General features: G+C 43.2%; 1 protein-coding gene across 2 annotated transcripts in view; it reads right to left on the bottom strand.

Moving 5' to 3' along the window:
• SRPX (sushi repeat containing protein X-linked) overlaps positions 1 to 13,868 on the bottom strand; it is a 429,025-nt gene that overhangs the window by 277,634 nt on the left and 137,523 nt on the right. The gene's annotated exons all lie outside the window — the stretch shown is intronic.

Below are 13,868 nucleotides of genomic sequence, written 5' to 3'. Positions count from 1 at the left end.
GGTTCCCTCTTGAATCCTTGAAGTAATATAAAGCCTCGGCGTTAGGGTCCTCTTCTTCTACCCATTTCTGCCTTTGAAGTAAGCTTACTTCAAAGTAAAGTGTTGTAAGATCGTTTCTTGTCCGGACTAGGCCCCTTCCACATACCAGGAGGTTGGAGACTGCGAGGGCAGACACAGCCCATTCAGGTGTGAGTAACCACTCCTCCCCTTCTCTCCAGCTCAGATGGCTTATCAGGATATGCGGGCTACACCTCAGACCACTTTGTGTCATTGTCTAGAGAGAGGTGCAAACAGCCCAACTGTCAAACTGACCCAGACAGGGAATCCACAAACAGGCAGAGTCACATAATGGTATAAGCAAGAAAATGCCTACATTCTAAAAGTGACATTTTCTAACACACAATCTAAAAAACAACTTCACTAAAAGATGTATTTTTGAAATTGTGAGCTCAGAGAGCCTAAACTCCATATTTCAATCTGCTCCCAAAGGGAATATGTGCTTTAATCATTTTTAAAGGCAGCCCCCATGTTAACCTATTAGAGAGGCAGGCTTTGCAACCGTGAAAACCGAATTTGGCAGCATTTCACTGTCAGGATGTGTAAAACACATGAATAAATGTCCCACCTTTACCATACACTGTATCCTGCCCATGGGGCTACCTAGGACCTACCTAAGGGGTGCCTTACATTTATAAAAAGGGGAAGGTTTAGGCCTGGCAAGTGGGTACACTTGCCAAGTCGAAATGGCAGTGCAAGACTGCATACACAGCCACTGCAGTGGCAAGTCTGAGACATGTGTACAAGGCTACTTATGTTAATGGCACAATCAGTGATGCAGGCCCACTAGTAGCATTTAGTTTACAGGCCCTGAGCACCTGTAGTGCACTATACTAGGGACTTACTAGTAAATCAAATATGTCAGTCATAGAAAGACAATAACATATACATTTTGTGAAGGAGCACTTGCACTTTACCACTGCATAGAAGTGGTAAAGTGTCCAGAGTAACAAAAACAGCAAAACCTGATTCCAGCACACATCAACAACCTGAGAAACAGAGGCAAAAAGTTAGGGGAAGCCAAGTCTAACATATATATAGTGACTACGTATTAATGCGTTCACACCGCAAAGCAAAAAATAAGAATTAAAAATGCATCACAAAGGGACTTCATCCCTTTGCCTGCCAACTTCAGGTCGTGGAACTGTGGACAAACTTAACAGAAGGGAGACTAAACCACAATGGGATTTATTTTCTGGGCAAGGCGTCCCTTCCCAGATGAGTTCCTTCTTCTTCCAATTGTCAAGCTTCCCCCATCTTATATACTGTAAACAAACGTAAGACGAAGGTTCTAGAAAGGCCCCTCCCAGCCAGTAAGTTGTAGTTCAAAAGCTGGCCATTTGAGGTCAGTGTTGAAAGAACACACTAGAGACTTGACGGATCCCCAGGTGTACTTTCAAGACTGAGCTGTACCCTGCTCTACAATAGCATTCTCAGCCTGGTACATCCTTATCTCTACTACTCCTCCCTGTTATGTTCCCGTCCTTGGTGAGAAAAGAGCAAAAAACACGATAACAAGCTGTGCGCAGAAAAATACCTGCAACATCAATGTGACGGTGTTTGAAGCTAAGCAAAGCAAAAAATTGAGACAGTGGTCAAGATGGGGCAGTGGTTAAATACAGATCACATTACACACACATGGCAACATACCCCGGGAAACAAAGTTTCAGTTGATGAAGTAAATGTATCCATCGTCAAACTAAAACCTTGGGCGGGGTGGGCACGGATTGCTACTCGGCAAGCTTCTACAAAATCTTCTGCCATGGATTAGCTTCCCAACTCATGTGTATCTTTAAAGAGGTGGGTGACAAGGGATCCGTCCCAGCAAAAATGCGAGTAGCAGTGGCAACTGTTATTCCAAAACTGGGAAAGGAACCTATCGTATGTGGTTCCTACAGACCCATCTCACTGCTGAACAATGGCATGAGAATATTAATGGGCAAACTAGTTGCAGAGTGGGCCCTTGCTACCCTCTATTGTTCACCTAGACCAATCAGGCTTTTTCTTAGGTAGACAATGTGGAGACAACACCAAGAAACTCATTCTCAACCTAGAAAATGGTTACTCTTGTCCCTACACATGGAAAAGGCATTTGACAGAGTAGATCGGCTGTATATGGAAGTTGTGCTAGAAAAACTTGACATGGGGCTACAATTTCTTTGCTGAGTTACTGCCAGCTTCGAGGGATGCATGGCTAGAACTTGTGTAAATGGCACACTAACACAACCCATTATCACTGAAAGAGGCACCAGACAGGGCTACAAGTTTTCCATTCCCATATTTGCCCTTATATTAGAACACTTTGCGAACGTCATTCATAATTCAGCTGGCATAACGTCTAAAATTGGCAATGACATCTTCAAAATGAGACTGTTTGCAGATGACATAGTGCTCTTCTTGAGAGACCGAATGGTCTGAGCCACTGGTTCTAGAGGAACCCCTAACATTTCAAACCATTTCCAATTTAAAAATCAACATCACCAAATCGGGAGTACCCCTGCTGCTTTCCTTCCCTGGCACTTAAAAGCACTACAACACCTTATCCCCATACACTGGGCAATAGACCACATAAAATATCTGATAATCCTAACAGTTCATACACCATTTACATACCAACTTAAACTATACACAATTAATTAAAAACCTGCAACAGGACTTCCAACACTGGCATTCAAAACAGTTCTCCTCATTGGGACCATTGCGGCAACTAAAATGAGAGTCCTACCGCAGATTCTCTACTAATTTTAGACTATACATGTATCATTATTGCGAACTATCCTTATATAACTTCAGAATCTATAAAATGTTTAGATATGGCAAAAATAACCTTTGCATTTTGCAAACTGTTTCCTCTATAAATCAACCTCACAGGGCGGATTGGCAGTTCCCCATCTTGCATCATACCATCAGATGGCACAGTTCCAGTTTCTGGCAGAATGGGGTTAGAAGGACCCGATGACTCAATGGTTCTTCTTAGACCACCTTATAGTGGGACTACCTTTTTACCAGGTCCTGTGGATAAAAAGATCCCAGAGAAGTTGGGGTCTCTGCTCCTCGCTGGTGACCAGGGCCACACTGTGGTGTGGGCCAAGGTAGCTTTCCAACAGGGCTTCAAATCCTTTCCATTACCGGTCACGACCATCTAGTTTAACCCGGACTTCCCTCTTGCACAAATACCCTACCAGTTTAAAACATGGAGAAAGAGCAAGGGCGATATTTATACTTTTTGACGCAAAACTGCGCTAATGCAGTTTTGCGTCAAAAAAATTTGCGCCGGCTAACGCCATTCTGAAGCACCATGCGGGCGCCGTATTTAATCAATGACGTTAGCCGGCGTTAGCCGCCGGCGCTGCCTGGTGTGCGTGGAAAAAAACGACGTACACCGGCAGCGCCGGCGTAGGGGGATATGGGGCTTGGGCGTCAAGAAATGGGGCAAGTCAGGTTGAGGCAATTTTTTCGCCTCAACCCGATTTGCACCATTTTTTTTCACTCCCAACCCCCATAGAAATGACTCCTGTCTTAGCAAAGACAGGAGTCATGCCCCCTTGCCCAATGGCCTTGCCCAGGGGACTTATGTCCCCTGGGCATGGTCATTGGGCATAGTGGCATGTAGGGGGGCACAAATCAGGCCCCCCTATGCCACAAAATAAAAATAAAAAACACTTACCTGAACTTACCTTAATGTCCCTGGGATGGGTCCCTCCAGCCTTGGGTGTCCTCCTGGGGTGGGCAAGGGTGACAGGGGGTGTCCCTGGGGGCATGGGAGGGCACCTCTGGGCTCCTTCAGAGCCCACAGGTCCCTTAACGCCTGCCTTTTGCAGGCACTAAAAAACGGCGCAAAAGCGGCCGTACGTCATTTTTTTTGACCCGCCCACTCCCGGGCGTGAATTTTGCCCGGGAGTATAAATCCGACGCACATGCCTCGGAGTCGATTTTTTAGACGTGAACGCCTACCTTGCATCTCATTAACGCAAAGTAGGTGTCCACGCAAAAAAATTACGCAAACCCTATGGACTTTGACGCTAGACGCGTCTAACGCCAAAGTATAAATATGGAGTTAGTTTTGCGTCTAAATTGCGTCAAAAAAAACGACGCAATTCCAGCGCAAACGGAGTATAAATATGCCCCCAAATGTCTTAATTTTGGGATCTATTTTTTCAAATCAACAAATGGTTCCCTTTGAGGACATTAAACAACGATTTGGCATTCCAGAGACTGAGCAATTTGCATACACCCAGCTTTGTCACTGGGTACATCATCACACAATGAGGTAGGGAGCGGCTAGTCAGCTTACAGGATTGGAGAAATAGCTCATAAATGACCCTCATAACAGGGCCATAATACTCACACCTACTGCATTCTCACAGACTCTCCCAACAGTGAGAAAATGCTGGGGCAGTACTGTTAGGAAAGGGCACTGGTCTATGAAATGACACCGAAAGAATGGGAGAAAAGTTATGAAGGGGGGTGGAGATTTGCAACTGATGTTCACCAGCTTGCAACCCATTATAAAATTCTGATGTATTGGAATAAGACCCTCGAATAGGAGGCACGATGGAGCACAACAAAATCCACCAGCTGCTGGAGAAATTAAACAGTCCTCAGTACCTTATTAGACTACTTTGGCATTACCCCAAGCAAAATAATTATTTGGTACCTAAAATCGATATGGCTCATTCCAGACAACATGTTCCACCTTCTTTCCACACATAATTAGCAGTTTCCTGCATAACCCAGGTGTTAGGCTTGGCCCTATCTGCAGGGTCACCCTCAAAAGTTTTACCTTCACCTCTCCTGTTATCTGAACCCATTTTTGTTGGCTCTTAAGACATTGCACACATTGCCACTGCTAGACAGTGCCAAAGGGCTCGCGCTTTCTCCATTAAACATAGTAAAACTGGTTTACATGGAACTGGCATATTTAATTTACTTGGCAATTCCTAGTAAAGTGTTACTACATGTACCCAAGCCCTGCAAATGAAATACTACTAGGGTTGCCAGCAGCAATTATTGTGTCACCCATTTGAGTAGCCTTTTTTAACATGCCTTAAGTCTGCCATTAAAGCCCTTGTGTAGTATTACCTTGCAAATTCGTCTTGACAAAATACACCTTTTGACACACCTAAAACTCCCTTTTTAATACATATGTCACCCATAGGGTAGGCCCTAAACAGCCCATAGGGCAGGGTGTGTTGTATATAAAAAGTGGACACCATTCCAAGGCCTACCTCTCCCATAGGATATCACGGGTTACCTTATTACTTTTAGTAAGTGATAACCTATGCTTGGGAGCAGGTAGGAATGTCATGTTTGGTGGCTAACAAATTTTTTAAAACCTTCTTTAATGGTAAAGTCAGATTTTAAATCACAATTCTGAAAATGCCACACATAGAAAGTTGGCATTTTCTTATCCTAACCATTTAGTGCCTGCAGCCTGTGTCCTGGTTCATATGACAGGGTGTAGTTGGCAGTTGGCCTTTGTGTATTCCTCCCAGACAGCCACAAAATAGAGGAACTGGTTGCTGGCAGGATGGGCCATCCAAGGTAGGATGGGGAGCAGAGCTGCCACGTACCACACTAACTTGCACTTCAAAGACCCTGCCCAAACACACTCACAAAGCATTTGACATTAACACATGTTGACCCAAGACACACTAGAACCAGGGTAGGGAAGCAAGAAATCCCTGAAACTGCTCTGCGTGGGACAACTCCAGAAGCGTCTCCCACTTCAAAGGGGAACCAGGTATAAAAAAGCACTATGAACCACTATTCTGTTTACTTCAGGAAATGCAGAAGAACTCTCATAAGACTGCCCTGCTGTCTGTGACCTGCTGTGTACTTCAGAGGACTGCCCTGCTGCATTAAGAGGGCTGTCCTGCTGGGTGAGGCCTGCCCTGTTCCCTCAAAAGACTGTCATGCTATTTGAGTCCTGTTTTCCTGCTTGAATCTAAGACTTCCAGAGAGACTCCAGGGGTTAGTTGCCTAGCCTCCTGATCAGAGCATCAGGGACAGAAAAGGCCCCAACCATCTTGAACCTGCACCTGGACCCAGCCTTAGACCTCACCCTCCAAGTTGGGGCCCTCCAGTCATGGACCTATGAAAATAGTGGCAACAGTGCCCAGATATACCAAATCCAAAACGTAGGACCTTGAAAACTTTCTACCAAAAAGTGCTCGGAGAACCGAGCAGAGATAGGGACCTACCTAATCACTGATCCGCTCAAGGTGCATCATCGATGAGCCTGACTTTGCGGCAGCTCCTGGTAAATTCTTCTCTGCAGCAGCAAATCTTGTTCAGCTGCTCCTCACCGAACAGGTAGCCGGCCTCACGGAGTCCTTAGTGGCTACAGCCTGCAACCTCTTCCTGCTGGAGATTTGCAACTTCCAAAAAAGTGTCTAAGGCCTGGATGCCAGGGGGATGGAGTAAATTACTCCCTCAATCCTAGTGGAGAGACTGCCCTCTACATTTATAAATGAGTTCCAAACAGGATGTCATTTATTATACATTGGCAGAAACCGCTGTTAGAACTCAAGTTCTACTGGTTGCATTTTTGGTGTTTTGGTGTCAAAACTGTGAAGACAGTATAGGACACTAGCAATATCCAGTATTGGTAGATAGTATATCTACAAGTGATCAAGGATCCCACGAGTCCCAAGGGGTCTTATTCCAGAGAGGATTGGGTCAGTTTTAGTGTGTGGAATCATACATCTACACTGATTGAGGTATAACAATATATCTAGGTGAATACATATTTGGGAGATCATTTGTATGGGTGCACTTTATGGATTTGATTAGGAACTAACTGTATGCAGATTTGTTTTGTTTGGTCCTGATGAGTCGCTATAGATCTGGAGAGACTAAACAGAGCAAGAAACATGTTGACCATTTAGGAAACTATTGCGGAACATTACTTCCCACTATATTCCAGTTTACGTTCAACCTTTAACAAGGACCCCAGCAATAAAAGTAACTACAGAGGGGTTCTTTCGATAATTTTAATTTCACTTCAACGAATCTACAGATTCAGCTAGTGATGGGTTTCTGAACAACACCAAATGTATTCAATTTCTCCACATCAAATCGAGAAAACGTTATAAGACAAAGAGCACTTGCATAGGGGCCTACTGGGCATTCCAACTCCGGCCCAACAAGGAGCTAGCCAGATGATGAAGCATGCTATCCATCTGGGTGGGTGAGGGCTCTTGCTCCGACAAATAAAGCACTCTGATCTTCCAACCATTAAGGTACATGATGATGCTACCCTAGTTTTTTGGTTAGGAACAGCAGCACACTGTGTTTGAGCTTAGTTGTAGTTGGGAGTGTGTGTGTTCGACCTTGATTACTCCCAGTCCCCCTACTGCTAATGGTAATGTTGTGGTTCACCATGACAAGGATTGTGGTTGTTGTGTGAGAAGAGTTTTAACCCCTCTCACGCAAAAACCCAATTTCTCATACTAGGCAACTACGCAAACTTGCTCTACAACTCCTAGACATGAGAACACCAACACTGGGCCTAAAATGCACACCAGGTGAGGAGAGAGAGCAGGTATTAGGAATATTGGGGTAAAAGTATGATCAATGGTTTTGTTCTTTGACTAGTTTTTTGACTATCTCACCTTGCCTGCCGTCAGAATGTAGGCGATGGTATGTATGCAGACCAAAATTCAATAAAAGCAGTTAAACCTAAAAGTAGCTAAAAATGTGGAGTGCAAACACCCATTTAATCATCAAACTCTTCTTTTGGAAATCACTTCCTATGAGTTATGTAAAACTCTGGAATGATAATATTTAAATAAATACACAGTACCCTCCGCATTCCCAGCCCATTATTGGGCTCCTTGTTAAAATCACAGTGATGGAGCTCTGCAGTCTAATTACTGATTCTTTTTAGCACCAACATATGTTGTTATTAGAGTTGCTAGAGCATAGTAGGAAGGTCGAACATGCATTGGCTTTCCTTTTACAAACTATGAGGTCAGCTAACATGAAACATATATAACCTACATATCCCCGAATACAGTACTCATTAAAATGAAAGCTGTGGACTAGACATATGGGAGCTTATTTACAACATTTTGGTGCAGGGCAGCACCACAAGGTTTCTTGCTATGCTTCCCTGCGTCAAAAGAAAAGGGAAGGAATGCGTTCTGTCTCTGAGAATTCAGCACCTATAAAAAGAAGAAACAGCGAGGAAAAATAAAGTTATTTCTCCTCATCAGGACACCCCTGGGGAGGTGTAGGCTTTTGAGACATTCTCAGGTTTACAAATCTGGGAATGCGCCAAATCCATAGGTGTTGCACAGGAACACCCACTGCAACGCCATTGGAATGCCTCTTTGGCGAAGAATAAGGTATCGCAGCAACTTGCGCTGTGTTGCCGTACTCCATGTCTACAAGGCAAGGAAAAGCCACATGGGTCTGCAGCTTGCACCAGTGGTGCATCACAAAAGTGAAGCACCAGCGGTGCAAGCCATTTGTAAATACGCCCCCTAGTGTTTAGTGTTATGGAGGGATCTGCCAATCCTATGTGTACTCTGCAACAGACATGCATAAACTGTCAGTTTGTCAAAAGTAAACATTGGCACTCGCAATTTTGAAAATTTTGTTTGCTTATATTTTCCTTTTATATGACGTTTTCAAAGTGTTCTCTACAAATTTTGCGTCAAACTTCACCAAAAACATAAAGAGTTTTATGGAATAAATAATTCCTAAATGCAATCTCAAGATGTTAATACTGATGCATTGTTTTCAAAGTACCAGTTAAGTGGTAGTCATCTAAATAATTATGCATCTGTTTTTGAAGTCAAGAACGTGCTGATACGAATAAACTAGTGAGACACATATTACATTTACACCAACTGTTCTGTATAGTTGTGCAGGGCCGCCTGATAAAGGAAAGACATACTTTTAAAGGGCCTGGTGTGAAGACAAAATAAAAGCAAGACTGAAAACAGGTTTTAGAACATAGTTAGGGGGTGATAGGTAAGTGAGGTAGACCTTTTATTACAATTTAAACAACATTTTAAAAAGCATGGATGACCCTCAGATTGCCCAGTTGAAGCATGAAAGCAAAAGCAGCAGCATGGGACTTGATTCCTACTGCACGTAAAACAGGGCGCAAAAACTGGCGTCTTTGTGTCTTATAAAAAGTGCAGAACAATACAAATTGCACGGTGCTTTGTTCTGCTGGCAACTGGCAATGACAGTAAGGAAGAGAATGGAACCGAGTTCTTTTTGAGGGAAAGCCACTAGGAAATGTATAATCTTAAATCGAAACTGTGTCAATTAAAATGTGTGCTTTTCATTGGCAATAAGCAGCAAATAAAGTGCCGGGTGCAATAAAAAAAATCATAAGGGCAGCTGGCAGGCCATTCCCTTGTCCGAGGAAAGCTGCCAATGGAATGTTTAAACAAATCTTTCATCTGTCTAGAAGAAATAGTAGCTAGGCCTTCTGGGTCACTGTAGAATGCAGGGGTACCCAGTCTGTCAAAACTTATCTTAATATATTTTAACCAAGGGATATCTTGGTTCTTATGAAGGGTCATACAGTTCCTGATTATAATCCACCAAAGCTGCTCCTCAGGATCTGTCCAGATCCTATGCCAAAGCATCAAAGGCTGCAGCCCAATATAATTTTCCAGAGTGGAGGGCCCAACCTCTTCGTGGCAAAAAAAGTCTAGAGTGGACTGCGGGACTGCCAGCAACCTTCTCAAAAACGTATTTTCAAGTATTTGAAGAGTTCTGCTGTCCACGTAGCCCCATACCCCTGACCCATAAGTGACCACCGGAACCCAATTACTTTTTAAAATACAAATAATGTCTCATGTTGGCTTGTGGCCTAGCCACTTAGCAAATGTAAAGAGAGCACCTACAGTTCCCTGAAAGTGCATTGCTCTTACATTAAGTACAAATTTCCAGTTAAGGTCCACATCGAAAAGGATCCCAAAATAAATAAAATGAGGAGTTTTCAAAATTTCCTCATTGTTAAAATTAAACCTTTTTGTTTTTGCAAACTTTGGGCCGCATTTCATCACAAATGATTTAGAATGATTAACCTTAAGGCCCAAAAGGTCCACAAAAATTATTAAAAGCATCTAAAAGAAGCTGGAGAGCATTAGCTGTTCGAGTGATAAGGACGGCATCGTGTGCATAAAGCAGGACGGGAATTTCAGTTGCACCCATTTCTGGAATAGCTAATCCATGCCTAATCAGATGGTTCCCCCAAAGAGTTAATATAAATCAAAAATCAAAAGGGGGCCAAAACACAGCCCTGCCTAACTCCCATAACCGATAGGAACTCATTGGAAAGGTCCCCGCTCATACTATAACGGCAGTTGCCTGATCATGAAGCCTGCTAAGAAGGGAAGAATGGCACTATCAATCCCCAGCTTTAACATAATAGTTTATAACTTAGCAAGATCGACTGCATCAAAAGCACTTGTAAGGTCCATAAATGCAAGAACAACTGAACCTTTCTTAGCCTTAGTATAGTTTTGAAAAATGAGAAAGAGATTAAGTGACTGTTCCACCATCCCAGTCCAGGACGAAAACCAAACTGTAGAACTGAAAGCCCCTGCATCTCTACTGCCCAGGTTTCCAATTTGGACAGTATAGCTCTATCGAGTATCTTTACTGTATTGTCCAAAAGGCAAATAGGGCGATAAAAATGGGAGGGAGCTCCTGTCGCCTTTTTTAAATATAGGAACAATAATGACCTCCTGCCATGATTTAATTTAGGGTCCTGATATTGTGCTCCTAAATACGTTTGTTAATAAAGGAGCCCAGAAATGCAGGAACGATTGAAAAACATACACAGGGACACTATCAGGTCTACCAGCCGTACCCGAAACACTGTTCTCAATAGGTAAGGTGAGATCTTGAACTGTAATTGCACGACATAGTGACTGAGTGGTAACTACATTGCAAGAAAACACCTTATCATTAGATAAGGGACTGCTCCTTAGGGCCAAATATGTAAGAAAAATGAGCCCCCCCAAACATGCCATGTTTGGGAAAGCCTCAACCACCTTCTAAAAACTTCGAGAGTCTTTCTGCTCACTTGCTGATCTCACGCCCTCCCAGGCTTTTGCCTATTACGCAGCCTTCCGCTTTCGGGTACCCTCTTTATAGGATTTTCTTGCCTGAACTATTTCCGCCTGGACCTGAGGACGCTTTTTTAAAGCAAGTTTTAAAAGCTTGTGGGCTAAGAAGAACTATTGAACCATCTTGGGTCATCTCCTCCCTTCCGAGCCGCCTTGGTCAACTTCCCAGCCATATAGCTGATTAGCCTCATATAACTTCTGAAGGGGCTAGAACCTTCACACAGGACATAATCAAAATCGATTTGATTGTGACTTATTCAATCTCTAGGAAAAGCGACCTTACAACCCTTTCCCACTTTATACTCAAGCTTTTATTAGAACTGGAGGACCAAATTATGCTGCACTGTTGACTAAATTAAGAAAAAGCAGATTATCTTGCATAATTCAGCACATTTTGTGATAGTATCACTATATTATTTTGTCATTTTTACACGTTAACACTCTCGGGACAAAGGTTTCATCTCATTAGTACCAGTGTAACACACAAACACAGCAGTAAGCAACAAGAAGGGGAACAGTCAACCTTTGCAAAGAGCCTTCCACTGCGCAGTAACACATTTTTCCATGTTTTTAGCAACTTTTGATCTATTTGAGATACAGTCAAAATCTTTTTTTTCCCCTGCAGATTATGCAGGCAACGATGGATTAGGTGGTAAATGTGGAAAGTCCGTAAGTATGTGGAAAATGCTAGTCCACAAAATCCCATAATTCCAGGGGCTTTGCCCATAATTAACCACTGTCACTGGACTTCCACTATGTTACCTGTCTGGAAAGCACCTCTGTACCTCTTCAGCAGTAGTAAAACTAAGAACTATGGTGCCTATTTATGAAGCTGTTTGATTTGATTTTGCACCACGCAACGTGGTGCAAGAGTGACCCAAACCTAAAGTCAACTTGCTGCGCTGCGCTGCGCTGCACTGCATGATAGGGAAAGGGCAGGAATGCGCTGTATTTAGGGCAATTCCTGTCCTTTCCCATGTGCTGGCGCACAATGGACTGCCTAGCACCAACACAAACACCCTTCCACCTGCACAAAAACCTATTCTGGGAGGCATATTACTATTTCTTTATGTGCTGCAGAATACAGCACACATAGAAAGAGGAAGAAACACGGAAAGGAGAAATAGAGATATTCCTCCTCGTTACACTTCCCCTGGGAAGGTAAGATTTTGTTACAGAACGCAACACACATAGAAAGAGGAAGTAACAAGCAGAAATAGAGATTGCTCCTCGTTACACCTCCCATGGGAAGGTGTAAGATGTTAGCTCATCCCCAGGTTTACAAGTTCTTGTAAAGCGGGGGATGTATCAAAATCCATAGAAGTTGTGTGCGAACACCTACACAACACCCATGAAACGCCTTGCCAAGGCAGAGTAATGGAACAGAGAGATTTGTGCTGCATTGCGTTGCTCCAGATTTTGGAGCCTCTCAGAGCCACACAAAGTGGTTTTGTATGGCTTCAAAAATCTGTCTTAAGGTTTGTGTCATTCTTGCACCACACTGCATAGTGCAAGAGCGATGCCAATGGCCTCATCAATAGGCCCTACATATGTACCAAAACCAAATCATACATTGTGTCAGCTGACCACTGTCTTTCATTATTTCTTGGATAACCAATGATAATGAAGGAATTGGGAAAGTCAGAGCTGGGAGCGTAACACTGCGGTTAGGCAGCCGCTTCCACCATTTGCCTAGCCTCTTTACCGATCTGAAAACCTTGCAGAATAGATGTATGTTTGTGGCAAACTCTAATTAAAGAAAACACCACCCACCGTCTTCTCTGGAGGGATAGACATCAGGAGCGTAGCTTCAAGGGGGGTGTAACACCCCACTACCAATTGTATCTTGTGATAAACAGTTGGGTGCAGGTGAGGTGTCTGTCGGATTTCACCAGGAAGTGTACACACACAAACAAACACACACACACACTCTACCTCTGTTTGGGACTACTTCAAAATTTTGGCTATTTCACAAAACAATGTTCTTTCTCTTAATAACCCTACCAATCTGCATTTCTTTCTCTTTCCGCTACCCTTAAGCCCTTCTTGTGCGCCCTGCTTGTCGTATAATGTATTTCAACATTACGTGCCAGCGTGACTGCCAAGAAATCCAAAGCCCACTCTTACAGACCAGTCTATGCCCCTGGAGATATTGGCATTTGCATTGCTGCAAGGACCACAGGGAAAGTGTACCAATGACTTAGCAAAATTTGCAATTGTTAACAGGTTTTTACAATATGTTTTACAAAGTCTGGCAACCAAACTTTTTCCACGCAGCAAAATTAACTTTTCAAATAATCTGATTTTTTGTAAGACATGCTGGCTTGCTTCTGCCAAGAGAGATGAGGGCTCTACTGTGTGGTGAGGAAAATAATGTAGTTTGGCCAGTGCTGGAAGAAGTTGCTGAGTGTTTAGCATTAATCAGTTAAGTATTCACCGCTGGCTTATTTTCATGCATCAAGTACGCGGCTGCAGGCAAGAACGTATTGTCTGGATCTATCCATGCATTACTGCTGTATCTAGTTTATGTGGCTTACTGTAACAAGACATTTAATATAGCCAAGGAGGTGTACTTGCAGGAAAGTAACACATCTGTCACAACCATAAAATGTTTTTTTTTTTTCGTGCTTTACTCACAGTTTTGCTCCTTATTCTGCATTAGTGCAAGCAGTATCACTATAGTAAATTGTATACACATTGTTGTCAGAT

The sequence above is a fragment of the Pleurodeles waltl genome, chromosome 8 (assembly GCF_031143425.1).
Source record: "Pleurodeles waltl isolate 20211129_DDA chromosome 8, aPleWal1.hap1.20221129, whole genome shotgun sequence".
Classification (NCBI taxonomy): Eukaryota; Metazoa; Chordata; class Amphibia; order Caudata; family Salamandridae; genus Pleurodeles; species Pleurodeles waltl.
The sequence above is the reverse complement of the archived record's forward strand: the minus strand, read 5'-3'. Positions and strand labels throughout refer to the sequence as shown.